Source organism: Muntiacus reevesi, chromosome 7, assembly GCF_963930625.1.
Source record: "Muntiacus reevesi chromosome 7, mMunRee1.1, whole genome shotgun sequence".
Lineage (NCBI taxonomy): Eukaryota > Metazoa > Chordata > Mammalia > Artiodactyla > Cervidae > Muntiacus > Muntiacus reevesi.
In genome coordinates, this window is record NC_089255.1 from 27,531,727 (window position 1) to 27,553,599 (window position 21,873).

The 21,873-nt window shown below is 42.1% G+C and overlaps 1 protein-coding gene across 2 annotated transcripts in view; it reads left to right on the forward strand.

Moving 5' to 3' along the window:
* The first annotated feature begins 12,067 nt into the window (after positions 1 to 12,067).
* Positions 12,068 to 21,873, forward strand: part of KATNBL1 (katanin regulatory subunit B1 like 1) — a 46,913-nt gene continuing 37,107 nt past the window's right edge. The window contains exon 1 of one of the 2 annotated variants that reach the window (XM_065940522.1): positions 12,068 to 12,204. The gene's annotated coding sequence lies outside the window, so the exon portion shown is untranslated. Of the gene's footprint in view, positions 12,205 to 13,266; positions 13,369 to 21,873 lie in introns of those variants that run through there. The other variant, XM_065940523.1, reaches the window with a different exon arrangement.

Below are 21,873 nucleotides of genomic sequence, written 5' to 3' on the forward strand. Positions count from 1 at the left end.
GTGGGCAGATTCTTTACCAGCTGAGCAACCAGGGAAGGCCAAGAATAGTGGAGTGGGTAGCCTAGCCTTTCTCCAGCGGATCTTCCCGACCCAGGAATCCAACCGGGGTCTCGTGCATCGCAGGCGGATTCTTTACTAGCTGAGCTACCAGGAAAACCTCGAAGGCAGGGGCTTCTGCAACTTTTACGCCTTCTTGGGACCACAAGTTCAAATCTCTGTTTATATCCCTATGATCTCTGTTTATATGCGTGGTGAAACCACGCATTGTGTGACTTTGAGCGAGTTATTTAGTGGCTCCTGAGTATTGAATGTCCACTGTATTCCAGTAGCTTTGTGTTTATTCTATTCTTTAATTCTCACAGTAACAATGCGTCGTAGATAGTTCTATCCCTGCCCTGCACAAAACCTGGGAGGCCTGTGGGCGTTTTAAGACTCTTGGGCTTGAGATTCAGTTTCGCTTTGAGTCCTGGCTTCACTACTTAGTTGTGTGACTTTGGGGCAAGTGAGATTCTTTGTTTTCAAACCTTTTCATGCGCACCTGCTTTCAATTCTTGTTCTGAGTTTAAATGGAATGTTTGCCACAAATGCATTCCAAGTCTTTTATTTTATTTTAAATTTTATCTAATAATTTTTGGCTGTGCTGGGTCTTTGTTGCTGCATGTGGGCTTTCTGTTAGGAGGAGCAGGGGCTACTCTTCTGTTGCGGTGCTCTGGCTTCTCACTGCAGTGGCTTCTCTTGTGCAGGAGGAACTCTAGGGCCCAGCCGTGTCTTCAGTAGCTGGGAATGGGCTCAGTAGTTGTGGTGCAGGGGCCTCATTGCTCTTTGGCAAGTGAGATCTCCCCTCATCAGGGATGGAACCGGTGCCCCCCACCCCCCCACTGGCAGTCTGACCACTGGCAGTTAGGAAACCACTGGGCCAGCAGGGAAGTCCTGTGTTTTTTTAGCATCACTAATCTCCAACATTCTTCCTAGTGATTGGGTTTTATATTTAATTATATGCCTATATCATAATTAAACCTATTACCGGGTATTTAAGTTGTTTACTGTTTTCTTCCCCTTTTATAACCAATATTGCTGCCATTGTCCTTCAAATCATACACTCCTTCCCTTTTAAAGTACTCCTCTGATTGGTGTAAAATTTTTTAGAGTGCTCATGTTCATGCTGAGTGGCTCAGTCTCATTCAACTCTTTGTGACCTCATGAACTGTAGCCCACCCTCCAGGACCCTCTGTCCATGGGATTTTTCCAGTCAGGAATACTTGGAGTGGGTTACCGTTTCCTCCTCCAGGGGATCTTGATCCATGAATCAAACGTGCATCTGCTGCCCAGCAGGTGGATTATTTACCACTGAACCACTTGGGAAGCCCCTAATAGGATACTACAGGTCTATTTATTTCTTTATTCTAGGAATCTCACAGTGGTATTTGCTGAAATGTGTTCCAAAGAACATGAAGCTATTGAGATTGAACTGAGGAAAGGTTCCAAGGTCAAATAAATTCGAGATATTGTATTCTGCACATACATCCCAGAGATTCTCAGTGTTATTTGTATAACACTAAAACCACAAGAATTGATGCAGTAAAGAAACACCTTTCATTTTGTTTTTCAATCTGCCTGAATGAGAAATCTCTCTCTCTCTTTTTTTTTTATTACAGCTGTTAGTTTCCAATGGAATCAGTGTTCTGTAGAACACAGGGGGCTACCTATGTGCTCGAATTCAAGAGAAAGATGAAGTCACTCTTTAACGATCTGACTAATATTCTTTAAAATTGTTAGAATATCATGAGAAATAATAGATTCTTTATGGAAATGGAGTTTCAGATTGTAATGAAACTTGGTGGATCCAAGTTTTTGCACAAAAATGTGTTTTGCAAGAAAAGTAAAGGGAAACCTATATTCTAATCCTGACTTCAAATGAACTCCTAAGAGAGGAAGGAACTCTGTTGGCCTTCATTTCTTCATGTATAAAATAAGGGACTTATACTAGATTACTTCTAACGGTAACTGCTAGTTTTTTTGCATATTATTCTTTCATAGATGGTATATTCAAAGAAAACAGACATTGTAAACACATAAAGGAATAATGGGATTTCAGATCATTTTTTAAAATTGTACTTCCCATAGTGTTCGTAATTCTCTGCATTAGGCAGCTACCACTTTGGGATTTAGAAAAAAATAAATGTTATTAATTATAACATGACATGTTACCTAAGAGCAGGATGATTCAGAGATTCACCTTGAGAGCCCTTTAAAAAATCCTGATTTCTTGGCCACATCTAGAGATTTTACTTCATCTGCTTTTTTTTTTTTTGGTGAATTCTCTCAGTCGTGCCCGACTGTTTGTGACCCCATGGACTGTAGCCCACCAGGCTCCTCAGTCCATGGAGTTTTCCAGGCAAGAGTACTGGAGTGGGTTGCCATTTCCTTTTCCATTCATCTGCTTAGGGGGGATCAAATGCATCAGTGATTATTGTGTGGCTCTCCTGGTGATTCTACTTTGCAGCAAGGATTCAGAACCACTAACTTAAGAGTGTTTCATTGCTCTGAAATGACGAGGTTTAAATTTACACAGTAGTTTAAGCAATCATTAGTTTTTGAGAGCCACCTTGTATTCCTCCCCACTGGAAAAAATTTGAATTAGAAAATAATAGGAATACTGAAGCTGTAAAAATAAATATTAAACTTCCTTTACTTTGTGGCTTTGAGCAAATGTTATTTTAATTGAAGAAACTATGAGAAGGCAAACCATGATTCCACAGGTCGTATGAGTTGCCTTGTCTACTTTTACAATTTGTGCCACTGTACAGTTTTGGCATTTGTGTTTGTGTCTTCCCGTGTCATTCCCAAACACCTCTTGACGGGTCTGGTGAAATGAAAGTCGCCGAGTCATGTCTCACTCTTTGCGACCCCATGGACTACACAGTCCATCTCCAGGTCAGTATATTGCAGTGGGTAACCTTTCCCTTCTCCAGGGGATCTTCCCAACCCAGGGATCAAACCCAGGTCTCCCACATTGCAGGTGGATTCTTTACCAGCTGAGCCACAAGGGAAGCCCTTAAGGGTCTAAGCAGCTGACTGTTTCTAATACTTCATGCCATTTTCTTCAGAGCATCTGCATTTGGATTGAAACGAACAAAGAAATCTGTTCATACAACAAGATTTGTAAGAATGCATCCCTCTAAAGGAAAAAGTTCTACAGCTACCTCTGAAGTTTTGGGTCTATGCCATTTTACAGTGTCTCTATTATAATTCTATTCGGCTAGCCTCACTGGTTCAACCAGTTCCCCCAGTGTTTTTAAAAAAAGCTCCTAAGCCTTTAAGCAGCTTCAGTAAATTGGGCTTCTATTGCGATCTCTAGTTATTTGTGTTATTTAACTCTACTATCATTATTGTCTTCTGAAAAGGAACACCTTACTATTATACCATTCATGGTACAATTATTTCCATGTCAGTAATAGGGTTTTAACAGGACAAAAATTTTTTTCTCCATTTTGTCTGTTTGCATTTTCAAACCCCTTTATCAGAAAAAAAATATGTATTTTGGGGGAGTAAGATCCTACCTTGTTAGTGCAGATTGAGTTTCTGCATCGTTTCTGTGCAGATTACGTTTTTTTCTGTTTCTGGTTCATGGCTGTTTAGTGTCATGAAATGCCCCTGTCAGCAGTGACATGAATTAATATGGTGCTGGGAGAAGAGGCTGGCTAGTAATGCCATTCTTCATTATCAACTACCTTTCTCATTTCAAGAGGACGGTTGTGAAATTCACATTTTAACAGGTTCCCATTATAGCACTTCCCTCCAGCACTTGCTTAGGGAGTTGGGAGGATTGCCATTCCCACAGATCCATTAAAGAATAAGAATGACAACCATAGTATGAGTCATAATGATACATCCCTGATGGCGTAACATGTTTCTTCAAGCTTGGTTACTCTGGATTCATCTGGTGGTCAATTTCAGGTATGTTGGAAGTGGGGTAAACTGTCTCTACATCCAGGATCTGAATGACCAATCCAGGTCCTTTGTGGCATTTTTTATGTGCTAATTTTTAAAAAGCTTCAGTTGGTTCCATTGTAAAGCATTGTTTTATAGCCTGAGTTTTTTATAAGGAGAATTGTTATGGACTGAATGTTTGTGTCCTCCCAAAATTCATATGTCAAAGCCCTAACTCCCAATGTATTTGAAGTGGGGCTTTTGTGTGTGTGTCCTAAGTCGCTTCAGTTGTGTCTGACTCTTTGCTACCCTACAGACTGTAGCCCACCAGGCTCCTCTGTCCACAGGATTCTCCAGGCAAGAATACTGGAGTGGGTTGCTGTGCCCTCTTCTAGAGGATCTTCCGGACTCAGGGATCGAACCGTAATGTCTCTCTGTGCGTTGGCAGGCAGGTTCTTTACCTCTAGCACCACCTGGGGCTTTTGTGGGGACAGGCAATCAGGGTTAGATGAGGTCATGAAGGTAAGGTTGTCACAATGGGGTCAGTGTCTGTGGAAGAAGACACACCAGAGAGCTTGCTCTCTCAGTCTGCCATGTGATGACGCAGTGAGAACGTGTCTGTCTACAAGCCAGGAGGGGAGTGCTCACCGGGAACTGAATCAGCCAGCATCTTGATCCTGGACTTCCCAGCCTCCAGAACTGTGAGAAAATAAATTTCTGTTGTCAAAGCCATACATTCTGTGGTATTTTGTTACAGTAGCCCCAGGCAGACTAATAAAAGGGTGAAGTGGGATTCAGAAGAATTGAAGGAGAATAATAATTACCTTTTGGTGCTTATTGAAGTTCTTTTGAAAGATAGTCATCCCTTAAAACATAAAATAAATGTAAGATTGTTTAATTTGTAGTTTATTACATCAATGAAAACATATTATACACTGTCTACTGACTTTTTTTTTCCTCACTTAACCCATATTGCTGCTACTGCTGCTAAGTCTCTTCAGTTGTGTCCGACTCTCTGTGACCCCATAGACAGCGGCCCACCAGGCTCCCCCATCCCTGGGATTCTCCAGGCAAGAATACTGGAGTGGGTTGCCATTTCCTTCTCCAGTGCGTGCATGCGTGCTAAGTCGCTTCAGTCGTGTCTGACTCTGTGTGACCCCATGGACAGCAGCCCACCAGGCTCTTCTGTCCACGGGGTTCTCCAGGCAAGAATACTGGAGTGGGTTGCAATTTCCTTCTCCTAATCCATATTGAGTGTCTTCCATGTCTGTCAATCAAATCTACCTCCTTCTTTTTAAAGGCTAGAGAGTATACATGGCATAAATTATGATAATATAATCAGTCCCTAATTGATGAGCATTTAGGTTGTTCCCATTTGTCACTGTTATGGGAAAAAAAAAAAAGATACTATGAAAATATCCCTGGGTCAACATAGTTCTTTAGGAGATTCATACAATTAAGGTCATCTGCCACAGAGGTTACAGTTACAATATTCATAGATTCAAATAGGCCCTCCAAGATGTGCTAATTTGTACTTTCAAGAGTTTGTGGACTAAATTATTTTTAGTTTTGTAGTGACTTATATAGTGTCCCTTCCAAATTCACATCCACCTGGAACCTCAAAATGTGACCTTAATTGGAAATAGGAACTTGGCAGATGTAATTAGTTAAGATGAGGTCATACCGGATCAGGGTGGGTTCTAAACCCAATAAGTGATGTACTGGTAAGAAGAGTGGGCACACAGATACATGCACAGGGTGGAAGTCCATGTGAGAGTGGAGGGAGACGAGTACTGAAGCTACAAGCCAATGATTGCCCCAGCGACCAGAAGCTAGGAAGAGGCAAGGAAGAAAGATTCTTGTGTAGAGCCTGCAGAAAGATCATGGCCCTGCCAACACCTTGATATTGGTTTTCCATTCTCTGGAATTGTGAGAGATTGTATTTCTGTTTTGAGCTACTCAGGTTTCTGGTACTTTGTTACGGTGGTCCTAGAAACTAATACAAGTTTCCTTCTGAAAGGGGTTCCATTCAAATGAATTAAGCTAACCAGGGCTAGCTCAAGTGAGAAATAATCGTAAATACTAAAAGAATATTCCCCAAAGCTGCCAAATCAAATCCTAAACTTTAAAAATTTTGCAGTTTTAATTTCCTAATTGCTATAAATCAGCAAAGTGGTTTTTTTTTAATTTCTGTATTTTTTTTAAAAATGTGTTTATTGTTTATCTGGCTGTGTTGGGTCTTAGTTGCAGCACAGAGGATCTTCATTGCATTGGGCAGGATCTTTCACTGCATCACATGAACTCTAGTTGTGGCTTGCAGGCTCAGTAGGTGTAGCATGTAGACTTAGGTGCTTTGTGGCATGTGGGATCATAGTTCCTGACCAGGAATTGAACCTACATTCCCTACTTTGCAAGACAGATTCTTAACCACTGGACCATCAGGGAAGTCCCAGTAAAGTTACTTTTAAACAGTAATTATAAAAAAACACTTATTGTATAAAATGGAAAATACAAATAAGTAAAAAAGGTAATAAAACCTACCATGCAAAAAAGTGATAACAATTTTCATAGACAGTTTGATTAGACTCTCTCAGACTTTTTTGATTTATAATTTTACTTATTTAACATATAGTTTATAACATGCTATTCCATGAAGGGCCATAGTTTTATTTTTATAAAAGGTAAAGGACAGGCAAAGGAAAAAATATGGCTAAATCTTTCAGGTTTTTGTTTCTGTTTTAATTCTCTGATACCTCTGACAGATGTTCAGGTTCTGTTGCTTTTATCCAGCCTTGGCTGAGATCATGAGGCACTGCCACACTGCACTTTCTCCCTGCCCCATTTCCACAATCCTTTCCACCCAGCCTGCAACTGGAGCCACGCTCCATTTCCCAGGACTGGAACTAGTCCTGCTACCCTTTGTAGATGAGAATAATGCTGTAGAATATTTGTGTCCTCCCCTTTAAAGGATTCAGAGTTCAGGTACCTTTGGGTTACACAGGTAGCTCAGTAGGTAAAGAATCTGCGTGCAATGCAGGAGACACGGGTTTGATCCCAGGGACAGGAAGATCCCCTGGAGAAGGGCATGGCAACCCACCCCAGTATTCTTGCTGGGAGAATCCCATGGACAGAGGAGCCTGGTGGGCTACAGTCCATAGGGTCACAGAGAGTCGGATATGACTGAAGTGACTGAGCATGCTCGTACACCTGTATCTATCTGTCTGTCTATCTATCTCTCTCTATATTTATTGCTCCTCAAGGCTTGCAGGATGTTAGTTCCCCTACCAGGAGTTGAACCTGGGCCATTGGCAGTGAAATTGTGAAGTCCTAACCATTGGCCCACCAGAGAATTCCCTGTCTTCCTTTTAGAGTCACAATTAATGTTAGTATTTAAAAGACTTTGGTATACTACAGTAAAGAAATATTTGTTTTATCCAACAGTTACCAAACTTCTGTGGCCAAGGAAGCCTTTTCTTCTTCTCTCTTTTTTATTTTCAATATGGAGACATCTTGCAGAACAGGTGTTCCAAAGAATCTATTTAATATTGCATAGCCAGTTTCTGTTCAGACTCAGTTTTGTTACTGCCAAAGTGGTTTGGCCTTGTGTCCGGCTCTAAGAAGCAGACTTCAGTTTTACTGGTCTTCCTGCAGCTCCAGTCTCTTGAGGCTGTAGACCTGTTTGCTCTTCAAGTATCCTTCCCAAAGACATTATCCTGCTTCTGATGCTCCTTGTCCTGCCATTTCCTTTCCTTTCTGCCCGAACCTTGCCTTTGAACTCCTCTCCACTATGCATTTGTGATGAGGCCTCCATAGGATGGAACCCCCTAAGCAACCGCATGACTGGACTTGTTTTGCGAATGGTCATAGCTTTGAGATACTCTGTACTGATTACCAGGCCATCAGCACCACAGCGAGTCTGTCTCCCCAGCACTAGTTCCCCTCCTGGAGCTGGTCTAATCCCAAGTCTGGCTTTCCAAGGGAGCAGTCAACCAAATTGTATTCTTCTCTTAGAAAAATCACTGAAAAAAAAAAGAAAAATCACTGAAAAGGTAAAGTTAGGGGTGGGAAATATTTCAGAGAGAGTCACAGTGGGATGTACTATTGGAGTGTTTTACGTAGGTTGCCCTATTCCCCAGCATCCCATGAGAGAAGAGTTACTGTTCTCCCCATTGTGCAATTGAGGTAAAGGTGGCGTGGAAGGGCCCGAAGGCAGTGATCTAGCCTTCTGCTAGAGATGAACCTTGCTCCAAAGCTAGCATTCTTTCCACTCTAACATGCTGCCTCCTACCTTCTTTCACTTGGTGACAGTGTACCTAATTGCAGGAAATCTATGGGGGAGGAGGAAAATGGTCTCTTGGACTTCGAATTCGCAAAATCTATAACAAATACCACCATCTGCTTTCCAGCTGTCAAAGGGTAACAGCTGCATCCAAAACAAACTGCTTTAACAGGGAGATCGGCTCCCACTCAGCTGTCCCCACCCTCCACCCCTCAAACACAATCCAGGAAACCGCTGCTTCTGCCGCCCAGAAGGGCATGTGTGCTGTGGTGGTATTTGAAATGTCTATGAATCTTGCAAACTAGGAGTGCACTTTGCCGGTTTCCAGTGGCACTGTCTTATCTGAAACTTTCCCAACTGCCATTCTTTCCTTTCAAAGTCTGCACAGGAAGGTGGGGAAGGGAGGAGCAGAATAAAAGGGACGGACTTCTCTCTTTGCCAAAGTCAGCTGCCTGGAATTTTCCAGGGGCTCTGAGACTGAGCAGTGGATGTAGTTAGCCATGGAAAGGATGAGCTATTGTTGTGTTTTATATGTCTTCACGCTTGGTCTTCTACCAGGCCCAGCGTCATTCTGGAGGGGTGAGAATGGCATCACCATAGTAAACGCTCAGGCTCCCTGAACCTCTTACCTGAACAACCGCACTTCAGACCTAAAGTCCAATCCTTCCTCCCTCCTCTCACTAGCCGTCTTGCATCCTGATGATAGACCAGTACTTCCAAGGTACTGATGTAACTCTGTCACTTCCCTGCTCAATGCCTATCCCTTTTTAAGTTTCAACTGCCATTTTTATTATTATGTGCATTTATACAAATTGGTACTTCAATTAATTTTGTATGGATTGATCTACAAACTATGATATTTATCATAAAAAGCAGCTTACAAAGTGGTAAGTAGGATCTGATCTCATTTCTGTCCTTCAATATAGTTTTAATTGCATAGTAAAACATCTAAAAAAAAAACACATGTTCAAATAGAAACAGTGCTTGTCCCTAAGTAATAGACTTTTACTGGTTTCTAATAATTTTTTTCCTTCCCAAACACCTTAGCTTGATCATTCCAGATCTCCACAACCTGTCAGGTGACAATCTGCTCCTGCTACTAGCTAGAGCTCTTTCTACTGGGCTCAAATTGGGATAGAGAGCAGTCCTGGAATTTGTTTTGTATTTCTCCCACGGTCAAAATGCTCTCAACTCCAACCTTCCTACATGATCTCACCCCTTAATCTCCACTCAGAAGCACTCATACGGCATGGCATGAGAGTTTTGTCTTACGTGGGTGTTCATAGCCAGAGTAAGATGTCCATATCCCTGCAAGAAGGAGATGTAGGGCAGAGTGGCTAACTCGGCCACCTGATCACTCAAATGGAAGGAATGTTTAAGGCAGTCGGAAGGAAGGCCTGAGGGAATGGCTAGAGGGGTGAACTCTCTGAGACTGTGAAGGGCTCTCTGAGGACTACATTTCTATGCATAAGGTATGGTGGTGCAGGGATAATAAAAATATGTGTGGAATGCACTTTTTTTAATCCATTAAAAAATCTTGATTGAGTTCCAAGGAGGGGGGGAATGCAACTTTATTGGCTGAAAAGTATCAGTGAAGAAAACCGACCTGCATTTTCATCACTAAAATGGTATATATTTCCAAAATAGCAACACGAAGGCAAATTTCTTTCTTTTTTTTTTTTTTTTTTGGCAAATTTATTTCTTTTCACCTTAAGCTATGTTGACGTTTGGCAGCCATGTGGGCCAGATGTCTTTAAACCTCGGAACTCGAGTCTGGAGACAAACCTACCTGAGACTCTTGCCCTGAGAAGTTTTAGAAATGAGAATATCAAGGTTCGCTTCTGGCCTTCAGACAACCCGAGGCCTTGTTTGAGCTGAAATCCTTCTGTGTCAACACCGCAGAGTCCCTGAGTCCTGGGACTCCGTTAGTTGTCTTACCTCATCACCCAGCCTTCCTTGAGGGTAAGAACTATGCCTTACAGTCTTTTCACCCTCTTCTGGGGAGGGCCTAGCACATTGCCTTTGTGTAGTGGGTCAAGAAATTCCTGTTTGTGATAATGGCGATGAAGAAATAGCTTGAGAGAAAGTGACTTCACCCACGTATGAGTTTTATTTTCTTTAAAATGGCACACCCACTTAGTTTAAGTCCTACTCAGGGAATGTTCTACGCTACACAGCCCCAGAACCCAGAGCTTCTGCTCCCTCACTCAACCTGCAGGACTCTCAACCCTCCCATCTGTTAACAAGCCGGGCGCCATGCAGAGGCATGTGCCTGCTTGTGCATGCATGGCACGATCTGAGAAGCTCTTCAAGACTGCTTGTGCAAAACATACCCCAACAGTAGTTCTCCCATCAACCTTAAGTAGTGCCTGAAATTTTTACCATTACTTAATTTTGTGTGTGTGTATTTAGTAAGGGCCTTGTTACTAGATAGGAAAAATATATTGTTATTATCACAAAGTGATATTTTAGCTCTGATTAATTTTTCTGCCAGGCCTCACATTGCTCTGAACTTCCAGAGCATCTAGGGTAAACTTTTTATCATTGCGTTCACTACAGTGTACTGGAATGATCGCCTTCTCTATTTATCCAGGCCACTGTGAGCTCCTCCAAGCTGCATCCTGGCACAATGGTGGGCCTTCAAAAATATTGCTGAACCCAACTTAGGCAACCTGTTCCTTAGGCAGCCTTGGGGAGCTCTTAATGGAGTGCGAAAAGCAGTGAGCTAGGGGTGTGAAGTCTTTTTGGCGGATGTGGAATCTTACAGTGAACTGTTTGTCAAATGCACTACTTGGGTGGCTCCTGCAAGGGATGAAAGGCCCACCAAAGATAAACTTGCTCCCACCACAATTTGATCAGTAGCTTAGTTTTGAAGATAGATAGACTCTGTCTCCACTATGATGAAGAGAATTGCCCTCGATAATTAAAAAGCACCTCAGGGACAGCCCCAACCCTAACCTCATCTCAGAGTTCCCTATCCTAAAGAAACTGAGCCTGCTTCCTGGGGACAGGGTCTACATTGTGCATATTTGTTGTGTTCTTAAGAGTCCAGAAAAGAGTCTAGCAAGTATTAGGAAGTGAAAAATAAGAGCTAACAATTATATAGTGCTTACTATGTGCTGGACTTCCCTGGTGGTTAAGACAGTAAAGAATCCGCCTCCGACGCAGGAGACCTGGCTTCTATCCCTGGGTCAGGAAGATCTCCTGGAGAAGTGAATGGCTACCCACTCCAGCATTCTTGCCTGGAGAACTCCACAGGCGGAGGAGCCTGGCAGGCTACAGACCATGGGGTCACAAAGAGTCAAACACAACTGATTGTGTTTGACTGATACTACCATGTGCCAGATACAGTCTTCTAAGAATTTTCTATGTGTTTACTCATGTAATCCTCAGAACTATGAGGCATTAATAACCATTAATAACCCCATTTGATAGGTGGGAAAGCCAAAGCTTAAGGGAGTTTATATGATTTCCCAAAGGTCGCAGAGCTCCAGTCTGCCCTTTCAAAAATTTTGCCTTGGAGCACTTAAATGAGAGTGAGTGAATAAATCTCTCCCTGCGCCACATTCTTATAGCAGATTGCTTGCTCCTCCTGGTCCAACACTTAAAGTACGGTTTCATCCACTAGAATGTCCCTAGCGCGGGGTCATTCTTTGACTTTCACACTCCATTCCTAGAGAAGCATTCATTACTTGCCACATCAGACGTAGCACGACTACATACTGCATACCTGTGGCCGCCAGGGGGCACTGTGGCCACACGTTGTCTTCCCCCCTCCCCCCCCGACCCCGAGCCACCTGAAAGAGGCGGAGCCAGCATTGGGCGGAGCCTCCGAGAAGCCCTAGGGGGAGCTATCCCGGCGGGCCGCGCGCGCGGCGGCGTTTGAATGGCCGTTCGTGGATCTCGGCCGGGGAGCCGAGGGATAGTCTGGGCTGCCGGGCGCAGTCGGTCAGCGCCTGGTTTAGGCGGAGGCGCCGCGGTACCATGAGGCGCCGGTAAGTGACGAGCGGGCCTGCGCCAGCCCCGCGCCAGCGGCTGCCCTGCCGGGGCCGGGCCTGACCGCGCCCTGGGCCCACCTGCAGGCCCCGCGGCGGCCTCTGCTCGGCCTGGCCCGCGTGACGCTGCCGGGGTCGGGGGTCGGGGCGGCGAGGCTGCGGTGTCCGGCGGAGCCCCCTACGCTTCCGTGGCGAAGAGGGTCGGGGCGGCAGGTGCTGGAGGCCGCCCGGGTGGGCGCGAGAGGTCTGGGCCGGGAGAGGCGTGGACGGAACCTGCTGTCACTTATTTATCTTCGGGTGGAGCCGACGTGTGCATCCCGCGGAGGGGGAAGGACGCCGGCGTCTGAGGCACTGTGTTTGAGGACAGGTTTTCCCGAGAGCCGCCTAGGCCCGGCAGTGGCATTTCCTTATTTTCTGCCGGGTCCTTGCTTCCCTGACACATAACCTTTTGTTCAGCAGGACAAAAACTTGACATAACTGCATAAGAATTGCTGATTACAACTTTAAAAACCTCATTGTATTTTCTGAAAAGTTGTTCTGTAACTGTACCTAGGCTTTTACCACGCTCTTAAATTGGCTTAAGTATGGAGAAAACAAAGAGTTGATTTGTTTTCTTGTGGCTCGTAAAATTCCTTGAAAACAGAGGTGTCTATGTCAGTTTCTTTGAGATCTTAAAAAAAAGGATTGTAATAAATTAGGTCTGTAACAATCACCAGTTTAGCACTTGGCAAAAATTTTGAGAAGCTAGTCTACCTAATAGCTTCAATTTCTATAGTTTATTTCGTTGTGTATTTTTTTTTAAACAACTTCAGACTTGAATCAGAAGTTTATACATTGAGGCTTTAACTTGGCCAATAATTAGCGTTATAACAATGACATTGATTAATATTTATTTTGTGCTTTCTGTGTGCCAAGCACTGTTTTGAGAACTTTGCTTTGGGCAGAGTTATTATCCCCATTTTGACAAGGAGGAAACTGAGGCACCGAGAAGTTAAAAGTGACTTGTACAAGATTACACAGCTAATTGGGACCCAAGCAAACCTGCTCCACTCTTTTAGCTATATTTCTCTACTGCCTCCTTAACATGTGGTTCTTTCTTTCTAGTTTACAAAGCAGTTTCATTTCATTTACTTCTCTCAACTGGCGAGATAATATACCTGTGAGGTGCGTTGGTGTACATGCACATGCTATTAAATCGAGTTCTCCCGTAGACATGCTTAAGTTTTGTGCATTAAGCAAAAAAATCAATTGGCTATTTTAAGATAAATAGAATGTATAAAGTTTGTGTTGTAGTTTATAGTTTTAATTCGTTTGTATCATTTCCTAAAAGTGTAGAGTTTGAAACCTATGTATTGCTTAAAATATACCATTGTATATTAGTGTTTGTTTCTGAAAACTTACTGAATTAGTTTAAATAATAACTCCATGACAAGAAATAGGATTCAAAAGCAAAATCATTTCAGAAGAAGTAACCGTTTTACACTTATTTACAGCTGAGCATTTAAATTTCATTCATCAGTTACCAAGCACTGTTAGGCCCAATTAGTTACACAAAAGAAATGTGCCAGGGCAGCAAAACCTGAGGGAAGTTAGTCTAGTTTGGAATATAAAATTAAGCACCACCACCAAAAAAAAAAGATAAATGAGATTTTCTTCGAGAGTGCAGTGGGTGTGTGGTGAACTGGACTGAGATCAGTAAGGCTTCTGCAGAGAACCCAAGCTAAAGATTGGATGTAGGACCTTGAATAATATGAGTGGGGAATTTTAGGGGGAAGCAGTGTGTTCAGAGATTCGGAATTGGGAGTGAAAATGATTTTTCTAGGGTACAGTAAGTCTGGTCTCTTTGGAAAGTTCCTACTGAGGAAAAGAAGATTATGGCAGAAGAGTGCCAGGAGTGTTATATAAGACTCATAGGTCACAGAAGTTTAGGTCTGACATAAATATAAAGCAGAGAGAGAGATGATACTAGAAGTTTACAGACTTTTCAGTGGTGATTCTCAGCTACTGGCAGATTTGCCCATCAGGGACATGGACATTTGGCAGTGTCGCAACTTGGGGGTGGGGTGCTCCTGGCATCTCGCGGATAGAGGCCAGGAATGCTGCCGAACGTCCTGCAGCAGGACACGAGAACTCGTTACCCCGAATGCAGTGCTGGGGTTGAGAAACCCTCTTTAAAGCTTTGTTTACACGGCCAGCCTCTGCTTCCAAGGGCTTTAGATAAGTATGAATGATGAATTTTCAGAGCAGGAGTACAAGCAATGGTAAAGTTAGGGAGAAGCTGCTTCAGTGACCTCAAGAAGACAACTATTGTTAGAGTCTTGGGGGAGGGAGAGACTGTAAGGAGTTAGGATAGGAGCAGTGAGAATGGAGAAATAGCAGCCCCCTCCAGTATTCTTGCCTGGGAAATCCCATGGATGGAGGAGCCTGGTGGGCTGCATTCATGAGGTTGCAGAGTCAGATAAGGACTCAGCGTGCTGTAAGAAAGCACAGGTGGTGAAATGAGGCTATGACTGAAATAATATTTTTCCTGAGTTTGAAAATAATATATGTTCATGGTAGGAAACTTAGGAAATGCAAAGAAAGTGTGAAACGAGGGAAAGCCACTTATAAAATCCCCCAAGCAGAAAAACCAACTGTTAACATTTTCTTGTGATGGTTCTTGTCAAATTGTTTTTCTAATGATGATTGCTCTTTTCCTTTATAAATCTAGGATTATGCACTCTTCTGCTTGTGGGGATTTGTTTTTTTTGACTCAGCATATCATGAATATTTCTCATTCTTTGAAAAATGTTCTTTTTTAATGGTCAGACTTCTTTTGTGTATGTGTCTGTGTTGTTTTGAAGTTGGAAATATTTGCTTTGTATTCAAAAGAGCATTTTGAGTGAAAGTCGCTCAGTCAGGTCCGACTCTTTGCAACCCCGTGGAGTATACAGTCCATGGAATTCTCCAGGCCAGAATACTGGAGTGGATAGCCTTTCCCTTCTCCAAGGGATCTTCTCAACCTGGGGATCAAACTTAGGTCTCCTGCATTGCAGGGGGATTCTTTACCCGCTGAGCCACAAGAGAAGCCCTTGTGGACATTTTGAAGGAAGACATATTAGATCATGATAACTGATGAACTGTAGGAAACAATAGAGGTAAAAGTTTATGCAAGATTTTAAGTTTGGGAAGCTAAAATAATGGTGCAGCTATTGAAATAAACCGAGGTTCTTGGGATTTACCTGGCAGTCCAGTGGTTAAGACTTCACCTTTTAATGCAAGGGGTGCATGTTTGGTCCTTGGTCGGGGAGTTAAGATCCCACATGCCTTGCAGCTAAACAACAACAACAACAACAACAACAAACCCCTTGAAAGAGAGGCAGTGTTGTAAGAAATTCAGTAAAGACTTCAAAAAAAAAAATCTAAAAACTGGGATTCTCATAATACTTTGCATCTTAGGTATATAAGCTGCCATTTACAGAGACACATAATGAGATTTTAGTGAGGATCCTTGGTGCCTATCAGCTTTCATTTTTCCTATAACTCCTGTAATTAGTAATCTTCCTCTTTTTTTTTTTAACTTTTCTTTTTTTGTACTAAACTTATTTTTCAGTTCTTTCTTAACAAGTTTTCCCCCTTCTGCTGCTGCTGCTGCTGCTAAGTCGCTTCAGTCGTGTCTGACTCTGTGCGACCCCATAGACAGCAGCCCGCCAGGCTCCTCTGTCCCTGGGATTCTCCGGGCAAGAATACTGGAGTGGGTTGCCATTTTCTTCTCCATTTTAAAAATACGTTTTCTTTTAGAATACTAAGTAAGGCTTAAGTTTGTTGATCATGAATCTTTACTTTGAAAAATTAAATAACTAGTTTGGGTTTTTTTAAATGCATAGATTGCCAGAATTTGTAAGCAAGAGGTGAATGTAATTCTCCCAGAGGAGGAGGAATTATCTTTAGAAAGTCTTGTCCGCTGATGAGATTTCTCAGTACATCACATCAGTCAATATTACATTCCTATTTTATCAATCATTATATTTGTTGATCTATACCAGTTAATCTGGTACTTTGTGGAAAACAAAGGAAAGTAAATTAAAAAAAAAAAAAAAAAACCTTAAAGCTAATACAAATGGTACTTTTCCTGGGAATATGTGCTTTTCAAATTCGATAGGATGTAATTTGGCCTTTTTTACTATTGACTCTTTAGCACTTTGTGTCCCCCACCCCCACCCCACCCGACCCCTGGCATCTCCTCACTAGGAGTTCAAATCCATTAACTGTGGAGAAGTTTTGTATTTTCTTTGTTCTTGGGACATGATGAGGGTAGAGATGGGAAGAAACTTGTGAAAGCTCCCCCCAGTTTGTCTTTGCTATCATCACCTCTCTCCCCTTCAGTACACACTGCCTGAAACTCTTTTTGCCTTTGGACAAGTCACTCAGGAACCTCCCGCCTATGTATGAATCATGAATGCCCATTCTGGCATTTCTTCCCTTTAGTATAATCTTAAAACAGGCAGCTTGGTGTTAATAGGAAATGCTGTAACCCAGAGTCACAGTTCTAAGCCTGGCTCTCCTGTTAGTGACTGAGCGTTCTTGGGCAAATCCCTTAATCTTATCGGTAAATTGAAATTATCTCCAAGGTCCTTTCTAGCTCTTAAGAGTCTGTGAATCTGTGAAGTATTTGCTTTTGCAGTTACCACTGGAAGACTATTAGTCTTTCACATCTTAGCATGATTTACTCATAGATCATAAGTGATTTCTTCCAAAGGCATTTGTAAAAGCTACTCCCCTATAATAAGATTGGGGATGGAATTTTAGAATGGAATTTTAAGTGCTGCTCGAATACAAGCTCCAGGAAGGCAGGGATCTTCGTTTTGTTCACTTTGGTTTCCCAGTGCCTAGAATGGTAATTAGTAGATGACTCAGCCGGTTTAAGAATCTGCCTGCAATGCAGGAGACCCGGGTTTGATCCCTGGGTCGGGAAGATCCCCTGGAGAAGGGAATGGCTACCCACTCCAGTATTCTTGCCTGGGGAATTCCATGGACAGAGGAGCCAGGGTGAGCTCTAGTCCATGGGGTCACAAAGAGTTGGACATGACTGAACCACTAAGACCGTCGCTTCACTTTTTCATGTACCTAGTATTTGTTGAATGAGTGAAGGAATGAGTTGTTTTTGAGGAAAGACAAGCTTTGAAAGAACTCAGAATGCAAATCTACCTGATTACAACCCAGTCATTCCTACGGTATAAACATAGCTCCTAGTTGTTGTAAAGCATCCATTGTTCACTTGACTGCCTTTCAGAACTATTAAGTGATCACCGTCCTGACCGCTCCTCATGCTCACAGAGTGCAGTTTTGTCTATCACCAGGCCTTACTTTGGTGCCAGCTTGACCTTTCAGTGTTCCTTTTACTTGCAAAAATCTGTGCGTTGCCTGTTCCCTGTACCACTTAATATCATTATTAACAGTATGGTTAGTGCTATTGCAAAACTAAATGATATATGTTGATTAAAATTTGGCCTTTCATCTATGGAGGATTCATGGCATAGCATAGATGAGACCAGCACTCTTGGCTTTTCTATTCTGGTCATTCTAGTTCTACAACTACCATGTAAAACAATCTTCAGGAATATTTTAATCATATGGTTCCTATATAAAACCTTGCAGTAAGTCTTCTTTGTCTACAGACTCCAAAATCCTGGACCCAGCATTCTGTGATACTGCAATTTAGCCAACATACCTTTCTAATCTGTCCAAGTTTTTTCTCTGTAGTGACCTGGACTCTAACTGCTCCCCCACCTTCACCCCACCCCACTGCTTGTTAGATCTTTCTCCCCTACCCATGGATGGAACACAGGCCGTCAGCAGTGAAAGCCCAGAGTCCTAACCACTGGACTGCCAGAGAATTTCCTGGACTCTAATTATTTCATCATTGACTAGTTGGTGTAGATAATAATGAAAAAAAAAATTATTCTTACCTACAAAGTATGTTTTCAGATAAGGAGAGGCTGACAGACTGTTTCTCAAGAAGCCTTGTATTGTGTGGCATTCATTGTTTGTCTGACTTGTTAATTTACTGAAAAATAACATCAAGGAACAAGAATCCTTTAAAGTCTACATAAACAAGAAAAAAAAAAAATAAAGTCTACATAAACAGTTTTTTCTCTCTTTGTTGGCAGACATATTTGAAACTAAGGCCTAATCTTAAGTACCTGTGTAGTGTGTATAGTTAGTAGTAGTAGTTGAGTACTTAGTGAGTTCAGTTCAGTCGCTCAGTCGTGTCTGACTCTTTGCGACCCCATGAACCACAGCACGCCAGGCCTCCCTGTCCATCACCAACTCCCGGAGCCCACCCAAACCCATGTCCATCGAGTCGGTGATGCCATCCAACCATCTCATCCTCTGTCATCCCCTTCTCCTCCTGCCCCCAATCTTTCCCAGCATCAGGGTCTTTTCAAATAAGTCAGCTCTTCTCATGAGGTGGCCAAAGTATTGGAGTTTCAGCTTTAGCATCAGTCCTTCCAGTGAACACCCAGGACTGATCTCCTTTAGGATGGACTGGTTGGATCTCCTTGCAGTCCAAGGGACTCTCAAAAGTCTTCTTCTGTGCCCACAACATTGCTTGGATGGTTTATCAGTATGGGTGGGCTAGCTTTTTATAGATGTATAATATTATTTAGTTTTGGGCTGTGCTGGGTCTTCGTTGCTGAGCAGGGTTTTCTGTAGTTGCAGCAGCAGGACTGCTCTAGTCGTGATCCATGGACTTCTCGCTGTGGTGCTTTTTCTTGTTGCAGAGCACGGGCTGGGGGGACATGGGCGCAGTAGCTGTGGCGCCTAGTTACCCCATGGCCTGTGGGATCCTCCCAGATCAGGGATCAAACTCAAGTCTCCTGCATCAGCAGGCAGATTCTTTACCATTCAGCCACCTGGGAAGCCTGGGCTTTGTTATTTTGCGGTAACAAATAACCACCAAATCTCAGTGGTTTAAAATAACAAAGACTTACTTCTTCTCAATTCGTGTTCCATGTGAACAGTTGTCTGGGGTCTTGACTCTGTGTAATCCTTGCTCACGGATACTGAGCAAGTCATCTTTCCATGCCTGACTTCAGGTTGATAGGCAGGTATAAACCTATCATGTATCTGAAAGAAGAACTGGAATGTCATAACCCAGTTTTAGTGTCTACCACAGTTGGGGCAACTTTCTTTAGATATGTTCCTACATCTACCAGCTGTTTATTAGGTGCCCACTATATATCAGGCACTATTCCTGGTCCAGCGAACATGGAGCTCACAGTCTAGTGGGAGGACGTGGACAATAACCTAATAACCAGGTTAATTTCAGATAGTAATGAGTGCTATGGAGAGGGGAAATGTGATACTGCTATAGAGACTGGTTGGAAGTGAGAGTGGGGTTTTCCTTGATGGGGTGGTCAGGGGAATCTTCTGGAGTGGGTGATGTTTGAGCTGGGAAGCAGCAGCCCTGAGAGTGTATTAGTGGCAGCGGTGGATAGTTTTCAGAAGGAGTGCCACAAAATGAAAATGAGCTTTTCAAGTTTAAGGACAGACCAGTGTGACTAGAGCATTTAGGAGGATGCTCATACCATAGTCCAAGAGAGAGATGATGGTAGTTAGATGTAGGATGATAATGAAAAAGGAGAGACATGGACAATTTGGGAGTGTAGTTTAAAGGCAGAGTCAGTAGATTTGGAAGTACGGCATTTAGGAAAAGAGCAGTCAAGGATGGATCCTTTGTTTTGGGCTTGAGCAACTGAGAAGATGATTGTTACATTTACTGAGTTAGGAAGTGAGGAGCAGCAGATTTGAGAGGGTGGATATTAAGGCTTCTATTTTCAGTATGTTAATTTCAAGAATGATGACTGTTAGACATCCATGTGGAACTGACTTTTAAAGCGTTAAAGATATGAGTCCAGAGTTAGGGGAAATATTGAGACGAGTGATTTTTACTTATTTTTTTTAATGAGGCTTATGTGTTAAATTTAGTTACTCTTAAGTCTGAGGCCTGGAAGTCATTGTATCTCCTTAAAGCAGTATGTGATTCCTCTGCTGGAGAAGGGAGTGTACCCTAAGAGAAGGGAGTGTTGCCTAAGGGAGTGTTTTCAGCCTTCAGTATATGTTCTTCTGCTTTCAGCCCAGGAGATAATGGTGGTAACAAACCTTTGTAACTGACAGTTGGATACTGTAGTCCTCACAAGCATTCCAGTATATGAAGCTTTAAAAACCATTGCTATAAAAGGATGCTAGCATCATCTTCTGTTGATTTCTTCATTTGATTTTCAAAGGGCAGCCTACCCTAATATATAGGATGTTAGCATATACTTCACTCTGTTGATTTCAAAATTAGAAATGTGTTACAGACTGGTAATCCTAGTCCAAATCACAAAGATAAGGTATTAAAATTAATTTGTATTAACTTGTCTTTTTTGAGAGTTGTGTGTCTTATTGGCATATTCTTTCACATACATAGAGTCTATCTTGAAAGCATCAGAAGTATCTTTAGTAGCTAAACAAGGGGTCAAAAAGGACCCTTAACCTTAAGGATGACGTTTTATACATGTGTATGTATATTTACATTTCTGAGTTTAAGAAGACAACTGGAAAGGATTAGAGTGTTTTTCCTCTCTGTGAATTTTTCCAGAAAAATAATGGAATATTCTAACAAAGAGAGTAAGGGATATTCATCAAAACATGCTAAGATAATTATCTACGTGGTTTAAGAAACTTGTAAGTCTTCCCAAAGATTTGGATGTTTATATAGCTGTAAGAAGAGTAATATATAATACATTTTAATTTAGTTAGAACATAATTGGGAGCTTGGGATTAACATATACACACTACTATATATAAAACAAATAAATAAGGACCTACTGCCTAGCACAGGAAGCTGTATTCAATATCTTGTAATAACTTATTAATATAATGGAAAAGAATCTGAAAAAGAATATATATATTATATACGTAAATCCTATATATATAAAACTGAATCACTTTGCTATACACCTGAAAGTGACACAACATTGTAAATTAACTATGCTTCAATTTTTTAATGATTGAAAATAAAACACCATACTTGCTTTTGATACAAAATTTTAAAAAGTCTGAGGAAGTCTCCGCTTCACCTCACCCCGACAGCCACACACATCCTCCCTCTTGAAATGACTTTTGTCCCCAGTTTCTTGTGTATCCTTCCAAAGACACTCAGTGAATATGTAAGCAATCACTCATGTACACTTCTTCTTTTACCTAGGTAGTAAAATACTGTTCTGTACTTTATTTCTCCCACCTCCACTGGCCCCTGCCAACTTCCCAGTGAAAGGCATAAAGTCACTGAAAAAGCTATAAGTCCAAAACTGTTAATAAAGATGATGATAAACAAAACACCTAGTTATCAGAATTTAGCTAACTTTGTTTTTTTCCCATTATTAATCTTGGTTCCTTAATGTATACTGAGGGGACTTAATTACTAAAACTGAGGAGTTGGTGGTAGGAATGGTAATTCCCACTGAGTATCAATTTTGTAATTTTTATTACAGGGTGAGTTAGTCAAAAGAGAGTTGGAATTCTGTTTGGTCTAATTGATTGAAATCATGTATCATCATGTTGTACCCACTGAATTGCCAGAAATCTATGTTTTCATGCTTACCCCTCTTTCCTGAATTTGACATCTCTCACACCAGCTTT